At 36.1% G+C, this 13,807-nt stretch overlaps 1 pseudogene; it reads left to right on the top strand.

The window, feature by feature from the left end:
* The first annotated feature begins 7,913 nt into the window (after positions 1-7,913).
* Positions 7,914-8,332, top strand: LOC117013034 (60S ribosomal protein L26-like; annotated as a pseudogene).
* Positions 8,333-13,807: the final 5,475 nt, after the last annotated feature.

Below are 13,807 nucleotides of genomic sequence, written 5' to 3' on the forward strand. Positions count from 1 at the left end.
AGGTAAAGGTTTTGAGATGTTTGTAAGTGTGGTAGAAATAACCAACTATTGATCCCAACTTTATAGAGAAGGAAATGAAAGCAGGATAGAACTGATGGAAAAGTCATGAAAAAGTCTGTGGATCAGTGGGCAAATGAGGTAGGAGAATTGGTATATTTCAAGTAAAGTGAATAGAAAATAAGGATCTTCATACACCTTCATTCACCTAGAGATCATCCTTGATTCCTCCCTTATCCCCATATCTACTCCATAAGCAAATCTAGTCAGCTCCACAACTCAAGTATTTCCTGAACCTGTGCACTTTTCTCTGATCCTTTGCTGACACCCTTGTCTAATACACGATCAGACCACCGTGACATCTGCTACCAGATGTCCTGCTCCTGCTCTTGTCTCCATGGTCCTTTCATAATGCCGTCTCTACAGAATAGACAGAGACTGACCTGCTCTGAGTTCACCACTCCCTCAAGTGCTCTAAATCACACTTTGAATAAAATCTAAATTCCTTACCAAGGCCTCCAAGACTCTAGACCATCTGTCCCTGCAGACCTTTCTGATTTTTGTCTCCTACCACATGTAAAACTGATGAAGAAGTCAATGAACTGAGAGACCAGGATGCTGAATGTGTCATTCGCGTGGCACGGAAGTCGCGTAGAACATGAGAGAGGTATGATGCAATGAAAAGCTCCCCAAAACTTGGACTTTTAATTATTTGACAATTCATTTTCATAAAATAATTAAATAAATTAGGAAAGGAATAGTACAATAAACCTTTAAAGATATGAAGTACAACTTACATTTGTAGCCCCTGCAAACAGCACATTTCCTTGTACAGCAGGCATCCAGTGAATTTTGTTTGGCTGAATAAATTCACGAATGTATAAACACAGAGGTTTTATAAAACAGTTGTACTAGAGTGTGCTGTTCTTCCCTGCCATGCATCTATCCCCTCTGATTTTGCTTTGGGAAATAACTCAGTCTTCACTTCATGAAGTCTCACTAGAACTGTCAGCCAAGAAGTCCCACCCACTCCTGATGTGTGGCTCAGTGTAAGCCAATCACGTTCTGGGAATTTCAATTTTGAACAGAATGATGTTGAGACAGGAAAACTGCTGGAGCTAGTTCATGTTAATGGTAACACACCAAGAAGATTTTCCCTTAATTCTTGCTCCCTAAATCCTTGGGCCACCCTGCTTTCTTTGTGTTTTGACAGATGGTTCTTTAACTTTTCCTTCACTTGTGAGTTGCATCATAGATGTCTAATAATTTGGGGAGTTGTAAATTCAACAGAGTTCTTTTCTCATGCTTGCAACCAAAGAACACTAAAAAACAACCTGGAACTCTAATACAATCAGGAGAAAGCATATTTATTTTAATAACTGTTGAGTACTGCTATGTGCAAAACACAATAGCAGGTGCTAAAAATATTCAAAATTCTTTCAGAAACAGATTTTGCGTTCAAGCAACTTAAAGGTTTTTGTTTTTTTTAAGAGAGATAAAGAAGATTATTAAATAACTTTAATACAAGATAAAATGAAGTTAGTGGAATGAGAGATACAGGAGAAATGCCAAAGAAACTGAGGAAAGGGATCTCTCCAGTTGGGACAATTATGGTAGAGCCAACATTTATGGCCTACACTTAAGATTTGGGTATGCTGACTTAGGAATTGCATCCAGATCAGCATAAACAGTATAGAGAGACGGAAAGCATGAAGTGTGATGGTCCATGAGTAGATCCATCAGCTACAGCAGAGGGTTCATGGAGGACAATTAATGGACAATTAGGTTGCAAATAGTGTATGGGAGCTGGAAAGCCTGGCTAAGAGAAATCTGATTTGGATTTCGTAGGCAATAGAGAGCCAAAACCACTATTTGTACAGAGTTGTTTGGAACATCAAGGCTTGCAAAGTCATATATGACACGCTGGAGCAAGGTAACAAAACAAATTTAAAAGACAAATTTACAAGGTGTTGTGATAGTCTAATCAAGGCAGAAGTAGTACCAGAATGAAGAAAATCTCAAATACTTTCCAATTGATGAGGGAAAGAAAGGTAAGAACCAACAAAGACAGTGAGACCTTGAACTGAATTAGCTGCTGAGATTGGTATAAAAAATTCCACAGCTCTCAATTCAAACCCTCATTTTTCTCCCTTCCCTCTCCTGAGTCTCAGTCATCCATCTCCAGCTGCCCATGCAGTATCTTCACTTGGATAGACAGTATTATCTTAAACTATCATGTCTCCCTTTATCCTCTACCTGTCACCTCCCTTATTTTTTTCTCAAACTCAGAAACATCTCTGCGTCTTCCTGTTCTTCAGCTCCCACCCATCTCTGCATCGCATCAGTTAGAAAAGACCCTTCTTCACTCGTGCCGGGTTTGCTGCAGCCTCTTTCTGATAAATCTCCTTTTCCCCAGTTCACCCTAGTACATAGCAGGACATCAATAAACTCGACCTAAAGTTAATTAATTAATCTGGCAAACACAACCCAGCTTGCACTGCCGTATAGACCTGCTGAAACACTTAGAAAACATGTTATTTCCATGCTCAAGAAATTATAATGGATCCTATTTGCTCCAAAATTTGGTGGGTGTGAACTAGTCTATGCTTTGTGTCTTCTCAAGGTCCACTACGGCATCTGCATATGTATGTGTGCAGGTGTACATGTGGGGAGGGTGACAGTGGGTGTGTGCACACACTAACAATAGAGCCAAAGGAGGTAAGGGACAGAAGACCAGGGCTTCTCCGGGGGGAAGGCCATGTTCCCCAATCAGAAATCACCTTTTACGTTCCAATTCTGAGGAGCTGCGGTGGGGAAAGAAGGAGATTGAACAGGCAGCTACTATACTTGTATCTAGTATGGCAACCTCTGGAAAGTTAAAATCCTCTGTATATCTGTTCATGTACTCAGCTCCTTCGTATTTAGAGTTTTCTATCAATTGAACTCATTCATGGAATGTCCAGCTTTAATCCATATTATTCCAAAAGGAAAAACCCTGTGTACCAGTAGATGCTTAAAGAATAATGATTCAGTTAAGTAACTGCAGATTGCTAGACACCTGAAAATCATCAAAACACTAGAAAAGAACTAGATTCATTCTGGTAGAAAAGAGATAACCAAGGGTAGTTTAATATGATTTTAGTATATACTTAAAGCTTTCTTAGAGATTGACTACCTAAGAACAAGAAGAAATGATCTCAGTGTCTCCAGCCTCAGTTGAATACTCATTTAAAACTGTATTTTTAAAATAGTGTGTCATCCCCTTTTATGGCTGTCTTTGAGGGAACAAGGGCTTCATTTGGTGGTGTTGCTCAGGTGTGGTCCTGTCTGAATTCAGGTTGACAGACAAGATGGGAAGAGAGTGGTAGGTTTCTTAGTTCAAAGCCCAGGTCCCTGCTATCTTGCTGCAATTCAATGCACTCAGGACAGAGTGAAGAGGAAATGGCAATATTCCCAAATTTAATGAGTTCAGAATGAACACAGATTTATGGGTGTTTCACACTGGCACTGTTTGCAGTGGGCGGAGGAGAATAGGAAGACAAATGTGTTTGTTGTAAGATAAACAGTTTACTGGAATACATTAATTTAGTAATTAAGAGTTGAAGCATTGTCTTTTAAATTTAGCATAGATTTGGAGATATATTTTTTACAAAGTCTTACAATAGATTCTTAATAGGCTCAGGACTGAGTCTGTTGTTCATTACTTAAATGTCTCCATGTCGGCAGTTTCTGACTTCATCGTTATTAAAAATTTGGCATTGTTTCAAACATCTGGGCTGTTTGAACACAAAAATGAAAGCCACAATGGAAATTGTGACCAAAGCCACTTTTTCATGTTAAAAAAAATGTAGTAGATATTTGACTAGAGCATCTAATTGTTATTTTTCATTCTGCTTTTTGAGCCTTGTTCTTTTATCTGATCACCAAAACATAATTCATCAGAATTACAAGGATGGATTTCACTACAGATGAATTTCATTCTGGGGAAAAAGAAACATCTCACTATGGCTGTGATAAACTTGATCTATACTGCTTTTGCATATAAATTTATGTTTTGTGACAATAAAACTGCTATATATCTCTTTTTTCAGTCAAAATTCCTTAAGGCTAATATTCATTTATTTATTTACTCAGCAAGTATTTATTGAGTATCTACTATATGCCAGGGGCACTGATATTCAGTGATTAGCATAAATATGTCCCAGACTTCAAAATCATATGTAGCATGAATTATTGAAATTCTTGACTCAGTAATGAGCAAACAAAGTCCATTTATTCTGATGAATATGTATATTCATAAGAATTCATATCTATTATACATGAATTCATATATATTATATATTCTGTATATATGTTGAATACGCACACATACACCACGTCCTCTAGCACGGTATGGTAAGAGGAGCAAGCCATAGCCCAAGCTTTATTGAGCTCAGCTGGGCCACCTACCAATGATTCCCTGGGCTACAAAGAAAAGCCAGCCTCCAGGATGTCAATACCACCAGCAGCAGAGATCAGAGCTCTAAGGATACCAACACTTGGAGTCAGCTACTGGTATTGTCTATACACACACATACATGTATGTATATGAATAAATGACCTTTGTATTTGAGCATAACTGAGAAAAGAATATCAGGAATATATGTTAACATATAATTATGATTGAATAAATTACTGGGTAATTAGTTGTTTAATGTCTTTTTTACCTGCTGAAACACAAATTCCCCTAAAGAAGGGACCGTGTCTTTTCTATTCATCACCGTAGGCCCAGTAGAGTGCCTTGAGTTTAGTAATCACTCAAAACTGTTTTATTTTTGTTGATGAATAAATAGTGTAATATCTTCTGTTGGGGAACAGTGAAGGAAGAATAATTCCGAAAGGAAAGATCAGAGACCTGGAGCTCAGACGAGAAATCTAGACCCTGGCTATTAAATAGGATTGTATTTTGAAACTTGGGATCAAATAAGATTGCACAGGAAGAAAGAATAGAGTGAGACAAGAACAGACAAAATCATAGAAATGATACTTTCAGTCTAATACAAAAAAATAAAAGAGTAAAGAAATCTGGGGCAACCAAGAGGAGGTACTCACCTAGGGGTGTGTAGGATAGGTTATAGTTATCTAGGAAAGGGAAAGTGAAAAGGAGTTAGGAGGATGACGTGTGTGTGTGTGTGTGTGTGTGTGTGTGTGTGTGTGTGTGTGTGTGCGTGCGCGTATAGCAATTTACAAGAAGCAAAGTGCCAGGCAGAGGATAAGACAGACAGCAAGACTGAGAGTGCTGAGCCAGATGTGCATTTTAGAAGAATCTTAAGTGGATTATCAGGAAGTACTGTGGAAGCTGGATTTAAAGGAGACATGACTAACAGCAGGGAAGAAGCTAGATAGTGAAAGTTCTATTGAAATAAATGGTGGGTGAAGGAGACACAGGATCCAGAACATTGAGTAATTCCTATAGTAACCGCTTTAGTAACTTCGGCAAATATTTGCTGAAAGAATGAAAGAAGGAGGAAATCAATCAATCAACCAATGCATCAATGAATTAAGGACACATCTTCCATCGAAGAGGTTACACAATTAGAATAAAAAAGATGGAATTGCTGATTGCTTTCGGGATGAAAATGAACAATTTAGATATCTTAAACAAAAGGAAAAATATTTTTAAATTGTCATACATGCAATGTAAATCACCTACGATAGCTCCCCCCCAGATTTTTTTAATGCCATGGAGCAAAGTAGTTAGGGACTACTCTTGTGTCTACAAAAAATATTCAAAAGCTTGAAACTACTATATAGATCAAATTTAGTTTTCTTGTATTTGTGAAATTTTTACTTGTATTTGTGACATTTTTGATCTAATGGCTGAGACTACTGAATTTTATTTATAGTCAGATCCCTAAAATGACATTTAGTCCAAACTTCTAGTTATAATACTCATCTCCTAATAGGTATAATTGCCCATAACCCTATGTTACTGTAAATGCCTGTCATCACAGTCTATCAGGCAACCCCAAGTTCAAGCCATGTTCCTTGAGTTTGACTGGTTTAGAATCCTTATTGTGTTCAACGGATATTTTGCTTTCATTAAGGTATTCACCTTTATCACCAACTTACAACCAGAAAATCCATCCTGTTCTAAGACCCAGAAAAAGGCAAAATACAACACAAAGTCATGTAGTTAGGGAGTGAAAGAATCAGGAGAAAAACTATTTAGCCTTGTTCTTTTTCCAGCACCAAGCACTGCCATTGTGCTCATCACATTACCGCTTTGAATAAAATTATAATAACTAAAATATAAATACTTAATTATCACCCTTCAAAGCTGCTCAGGAATCTGGCCTGAGTTCAGACATGAAAATATCTGTACTTTATTAATATTGCATCATACAAATGAACATTTATTATGCATAGCACTTCATAGCTTTGCTCTTTTAGCCATTTTTAAAACTTCCTTTAAAAGCAGATGCCATTTTCTGCCCTTTCTTTTTGGTAAAAGATTGTTTCATCCAAGATAATGAGAAGTATCCCCTTGAGGTGCCAAGTCTCATTTTCCCCTCAGATAGAGGCACATATCAGAAGCATATTTCAAGACTTTAAATTACTTGATCAAATAGCTTGTGCATAGTGCATAATTGTTGGTTGGCTGGTTTATTAGTAGATTTGTTGATTAATTGAAAGATAAATTGAATACATTTATAACTCTAGGTAAGATTAATGAAATGAAATATGGTTGGTGACCAAATATAAATAAACTAGAGATGAGCAGTCATGGAATCTCAAGTTTTGAAACTTTCACTTTTAGAAACCCAAACCTTCTTAAAAGTTTAATTTGAATTTATAATGTGGAATAATGCTTGAGATGGCACCTAAAAGAACCACTTAATTTATTCTATGAATATTTGTTGAATGAATGAATTATATGAATATTTCCTTGTTGGAACTCTTTTAATTCAAACTCTGATTAATTCTGATTAGTTTTAATTCAGACTCCAAGATGAACAGAATATAATACCTACAAATCATTATAAGTTGTCTATTCACAAAATTTAGTTTTCAGGTGAAAAAAACTAGCTTGGAGGGGTAAATTTTATTTAATAAGTTTAGAAGTCATTTTCTGTAAACATTTCATTCAATTATCCACATAGAATCAAAAGTGGGGCAATAGCAATGGCATAGGAGCAAATAGTTTCCTGACACAATGCTCAAGAAATATGGGTTCTGTCCTTTCCTAACTTGTATAAATCTTTTACTCTGCACTTTAATTCCTCACCTGTTACTCTATATGCAGAATTCAAGATGTTTTCATTCATATTATATTAGTTGTTATTAAAGCACCCCAGGGAGAGAGAGAATAAGAAACTTGTACTTTTATGGTTAAAAATAGGGAAAATAGGTCCTAAAGAGCTGAGAATAATTTGTCCAAAGTTAGGGTCCTCAGAATAAAATCAAGGTCTTCCGAACTGTTGATAAAAGCAAATGAGATGTGAAGGTATGTTGGAAAGCAGCCAAGACCCAAGCAACAGAAGTCTAGTTGTGATGGTTTCTAGTCCCATTTTTGCTATTAGATTATGAACTTCTTGGAAATCTTTTAAAAATCACATAGTCCAGAGGTCTTACATACTTCCTGGCACACACTAGACACATAATAAATGTGTGAGGAGTAAATGAATAAATAAATGGATGAATATATTCCCTGTGTAGCCATGGGGAATTCACTGAAGCCTTCTCAGATTCAATTTCTCCAGAGAAGATAAGATGATTTCACAGCTCAGTAAGTCTATAACAGGACCATCAATGGGGTCAGTTTTGCTTCCAAAGTTCAGTGGCTCATCTTGAGTATTATGACGATGCTAAAATTAGTTTCTAAACTCAGCCCTTCTTCCCTTCTGCGGCCATTACTGAAAGTGCCAGCAGCCAAAATGAAGTTCAATCCCTTTGTGTTTTCTGACTGGAGCAAGAACCGTAAAAGGCATTTCAATGTACCTTCCCACATTCGCAGAAAGATTACGTCTTCTCCTCTTTCCAAAGAGTTTAGACAGAAGTCAATGCTCGATCCATGCCCACTGGAAAGGATGATGAAGTTCAGGTTGTACAAGAACGCTACAAAGGGCAGTAAACTGGCAAAGTAGTTACAGGAAGAAACATGTCATTTACATTGAACGAGTGCAGCAAGAGAAGGCTAACGTTCACCGGGGCATTTACCCCAGCAAGGTGGTTATCCCTAGACTGAAGAAGGACAAAGATCTCAAGATGATCCTTGAATGTCGCCAAATCTCACCAAGTAGGAAAGGAAAAGGGCAAATATAAGGAAGAAACAATTGAGAAGGTGCAGGAATAAAGTAATCCAATATAGAGCTTTCATTAAAAATGGTTAAAATAAAAAAATTTTAAAAACCCTCTAAATTCAAATATAAAATGATACTGTTAACAAGTTTGACTATGCCTTCCAAATTTAGCATCCATATTTCTGTCATTAACATGAATGCTTAATCACTTATCTGTATGTCCATAACTATACTTTAAATAATATTGAATATATTCATGTGTGAGTTTAGGGAATATTTTTCTTTACTTATGGTAGTAGCGTTTTAAAATAGTTTTATTGAAGATTATGAAGATAAGTTTTAAGTAAATGTAGTATATAAAAACTATACTTAGTTTCAATATTAGGAAACTCCGTTTTCAATTTCTGATCAACCAGAATCAAGACAATCAGATTGAGTGACAGATTCATATCATACTTTTTAATATCCCCCTTTTTGGAGCAAGATATTCAATATCCTTTATAGATGACTCTTTCAAAATATTTTTTTACAATAAGATATTAAACCTAACCTCAGAGCAATGTTCTCTAACGCCTTCTTCAACTTGAAAATTTTATGAGCCTATGCTTATCTAACTAAGCTATGAAGATTTCAATTGATTAATAGTAATAATTCTATTCATCTTAAGTCTACATAGGAAAACAAGTTTTAAATCAAAGCCTTTATAAAAGGCATAGAAATATATTGCTAATATTGAAGTCATATAATGGTAACTTCAAATGTTCAGAACCTACAAATACATTCAAAAAGCCCCTTAGCAGGTAAAATACTCCTAACTAATAGTATAAGAGTAAGTTATTTCAGGATCTTATTCAGAGTCTATTTATATTTACTTGATATACAATTAAATAAGTTTGGTTATCTGATTTCCCAATCCTAAAATAAATTAGAAGAAAAAAATTTAGAAGGAAAACAAGGACTGTGAGAGGTGGATTGTGCACACTGAGCAATAAAATTAGATATTTTGACAATGAAAACTAAACGCAATCCATGCAATTTTCCTCAGTCATAATGCATAGATGCGTGTGACAATATTATATAAATTGTATGCATATTTCATTAGGTTGGTGCAAAAGTAATTGCAGTTTAAAAGGTTAAGATAATTGCAAAACCCACAATTACTTTTGCATCAACCTAATATAAATGTTTCCATCAAATATAGTTGAAATAAAACCAGTTTTTACTTGAAAAGCTTAACTTTCAGTTACTTCAGAAATTCCTTTTGTAGAACCTAATTCCCTAAAGAGGCATTTACCTAGGAAGAGTATATTTTTATATATAACCTAAGCCTTTGAAAATTCACCCCTTGAGAATTTTAAAAGCCAAGGACTATTCATACAATTCAGTAGAATGCTGAGTTGGGTATTGTTCCAGCATGTGTTGAATTACTAAGTGAAGGTTGTAGACTTTGTACAACCACACAACCCTGCATTGCTAGGAAAAGGTAAACTTTTACCCTGAGAAGTAATTGCTAAGCTTTTTTCCCCACTGAGAACTCAAAAAATTATTGTTAAATATACAAATATGCAACACATATGAAGTTTCCTGTGGATATAACATTGGCTCCCTGAAGGCCAGCTATGAATGATTTTTGGTTAGCACAGATCCCTACTGTTTCAAATGATTCAGAAGCATATCTTAATAACAGTAGGAGCTATAGACATAACACAGAGTACTGACAAAAATTCAAAAGTATTTCTTGTGCCCTTCTCCAAACTTAGAGTCTCCTTCTCTACTGCAGCTCCTGCCAAGCATCCTGAGTGACTCCACGAGTCTATGGATTAGCCATCCCTAACCTCTCAGTTCCTACTCTTCCTCATCCCTTGGAGTTCTTTCTCTATTTTAGCTACCCACCTTTATAGTCATATTCTTTAACTGATTATATTAATTACCACTTTTTCAAATGTTCCTTTTTCCCCCCTAACTTACTTGCGTAAGTGTACCCATCGCCACATTATTTTTAATGTCAAGCATTATCTGACCCATTAACCTCTGCAATTTCTCAACATCCATTAGCCACCTTCCTCTTGTCACTTTCCAATCCATTCATCTGCCTTCTATATCCTTGTACCCTGAAGCTCAGCTCTGCAGGAGAAAAGTCCCCAAATGGACAGACTAATAGCACTATTAATTTATAATCTCCAGCCTTAACTGGACCTTCAAATAGCTTTAACAGTAAGTTTCCCTAATAAGTGTACTTTCCCAGTGTATCAGTTACCTATTACTACCTAAAAAGAAATATGAAATCTGTGAATCAGTTGGAGGTTGTCTCATATAGGCCAGACCCAGCTGGGACAGCTCAGCTGTAGCAACTCCGCTCCACATCTCTCATCTTCCTCCTAGAACCAGCGAGCCGTCCTAAACATGTAATTAAGGAAGTAGTAGCAAAACAAGAAAGGAAGCATCAATATGCAAGCCCTTTGAGGATCTAAGCTCAGAACTGGCATATAATCACAGCCACCTCATTCTATTAGCCGAAGGAAGTCATACAGTCATACTCAAAGTCAGACGGTAGATATATTATCTGCCTCTTCTGTGGGAATAACTGCAAAGTTACATGACAAAGTGTGTGAATACAGGAAGTAGTGAGAAATCTGAGACATTAATTCAATTTATTATAACTACGCTCTGTAATTACTATTTCATAATGTCTTCAAGCTTCTGAAAAACACCATCCCGTGCCAGTTCCATTTTCTAGCAAACATGTTATCTGACTTCACTGAGTAAATAAAAGCTATTTAATAGCAAAATCTCTCTTGATTTCACTAAGTAAATATGCAGAACTTTTTGCTTCTCTGTTCATCTATTCTTTTACTCTCCTGCTATAATTGAGGAATCATCCTTTCTATTTTCATGTGCTTTGGATCTCACTCATCTCACCTGCTCATGGACTTTGATCAATCAATGATCTTCCCTGTCTTATCCAACATTTTTCTTCTTCCTTTTAGCAATCAGCCACTGATACCATCTCTGTATTCCTCTCCATAGCTAATTACCTTGAAAGAAATGTCTAAATATATTGACTTGACATCTTCATCTCCACTATTTATATGAGGATGACTTGGTTTCAAACAATAATGAAAGGTATGATCTCACTACCAGAAAGTCCAAGGGTAGAGGGAGGTGGTGTTCTTTGCATGACGTAGGCTACATCTTAGTATCTCTGAAATTTGTTGAGCTCTTCCTTCCTCTGTGTATTGTCTTTGACCTTGGGAGTCTTCCTTCTTGGTCACAAGATAGTTTCCAGCATTAACTAAGAAAAATGTTTCCTTATCCACTTCCACCAGAAAAAATACAGGGACTCCCTTACAACCAATTAATAAAAGTCCTTCTTTTCCATTTGATTGGACAAATAAGATTATGTGCCCAATCTTGGACCATTAACAGTCACCAGAGGAATGTTATACATTGATTGCCTTAAGTCTAGCGTCCTAAACCATTAAAGATAAGCAAGGAACACAGGATTACCACAATTTGTTTTGAATAATTTTACCTGGAGCTGAGAATGGAGTTAGCATTTCTCAAGTTATATGGGCTATTGGGGGTTGAAAGAACATGTCAGACTGGAATAAAATCAAGGATGAAAAAGTGAGGTTGCTGGTTGGGCAACTGATGGTATTCATAGTACATTCACTCGTGGTTTCTGCCCACACTGCTCTCTCCGTTCTTTTCCTAAGGTCCATTTACTAAATCCAAACACCGGAATTATAGAAAGATAAGTCTTTCTAAAATTCTCAGCAGCATTCGACATAGTTAACAATATTATCATTAACAAGAGTCTATTCTTTCACCTTATGGCAAAGTCTACTAGTTTTACTTCCACTTTCTGGTCACTTCTTTTCAATATTCTTAGTTAGTTCTCCTTGACCTCAAAATCTTGTAATTCTCCAAGGTTTGAACCTAAGGGTCTCAATCTTCTTATTCTACAGCCTTTCTCTAGATTTTGATTATATATATATATATATATATATATATATATATATACATATATATATACATATATATATAATTTGATTATGTGTGTGTGTGTGTGTATAGTTATTTTAACACCTGGTTATCTTACTTGAAATTCCATAAAGTCAGAAAATCAGGTCTATTTGAGAAACTGCTGCATTGCTGATGTTTGGCAGAGTCCTTATGCATAGTAGACACTGAACAAATATTTGTTGAATAACTAAATAAAAATAACAAGTTTACCAAATATTTTTATTTAATAATATAAAGATGATGACATTACTATAATGTGTTTTAATCTCAGACTTCCACTTCTGGCTCTGATGGAAAAGTTTGAAGCAAACTAACACTTCCACTCTACCGCTAGATATAAAACTAACAAACAACAACAAAAATCTGTTTGGAAAAGGAAAGCTTTGAAGAGAGCGAGCATGTTAGAGGCCAAGATGAAAGAGAGAAGAGAATCTCAAGAGAGTTGAACTGACATTCTTTGAGCCACTTTTTCCCTTAAATCATTTGCCAATTTTAGGTATAGGACAAGAGGCTAAAAAACCAAGCAGAGGAACTGCAGAGAAGAATCAGAGACTTCAGCAAAAATGTGGACAATCTCACAGAACTAAAGAGGTATCTTAGGGATTTCCTCCTGATACAAATCAATTCTTGATTCGCTGACACCAACTTTTGTCCAACACTTCAATTCAGATCTGACAGTAACTATTTGGAGTTATCTCAGACCTCACAGATTAAGGGTTTACTCCCACAACACTGGCCACACAGCAGATGCCAGCCACAAATGAAGTTCCCAGGCTACTCATATTTCTGCCCGATAGAATACAAATGGATAGCCTCTCACAATTCTACCTCAGGATCAATAATCCACTACAATGACTCATAAAACTCAGGAAAACACTTAACTCACAATTACTGGTTTATTATAAAGGATATAACTTAGAAACAGCCAAATGGAAGAATGGCGTAGGGCAAGGTATAGAGGGACAGGAACACAGCATCCAGTCCCTTTTCATGTGCCACCCTCCCAGCACCTCGAAGTATTCTCCAACAGAAACGCTCTGAACACCACTGTTTAGGGGTCATCCCTGGTATATATTCTCAAATGACTTTCTACTTTCCCATAGACTTGGAGATGCAACATTTTTGGAGGAAACTGGGAGTTTTTACCCATTGAATTTATGTAGTAATACTATGTAGTAATACAATCAGCATACACATGATATCTAGGACCTTCAAGAAAACACACAATCAACACCAAAGAGAATAGAGTAATCTGTGCCCACAGAACATAGTATTATTCAAAGTTATTTACTAACATTCCAAAAATGTACATCCTCCAGCAAGTTAAACACAAATGGATTTTTAAACTTAGGAGGGTCACAAGGAGTAATTCATCTCCAAAACAGAGGGGTAAATTGCTTTTCACGTAGTTTAAGCTCAAAGTGTATTTTATGTATTCAATTTCCTCAAACATCAGAAATCCCCATATAGAATTCTATTTACCAAAATATATTATTACCTGA

Source organism: Rhinolophus ferrumequinum, chromosome 2 (genome assembly GCF_004115265.2).
Source record: "Rhinolophus ferrumequinum isolate MPI-CBG mRhiFer1 chromosome 2, mRhiFer1_v1.p, whole genome shotgun sequence".
NCBI classification, from domain to species: Eukaryota; Metazoa; Chordata; class Mammalia; order Chiroptera; family Rhinolophidae; genus Rhinolophus; species Rhinolophus ferrumequinum.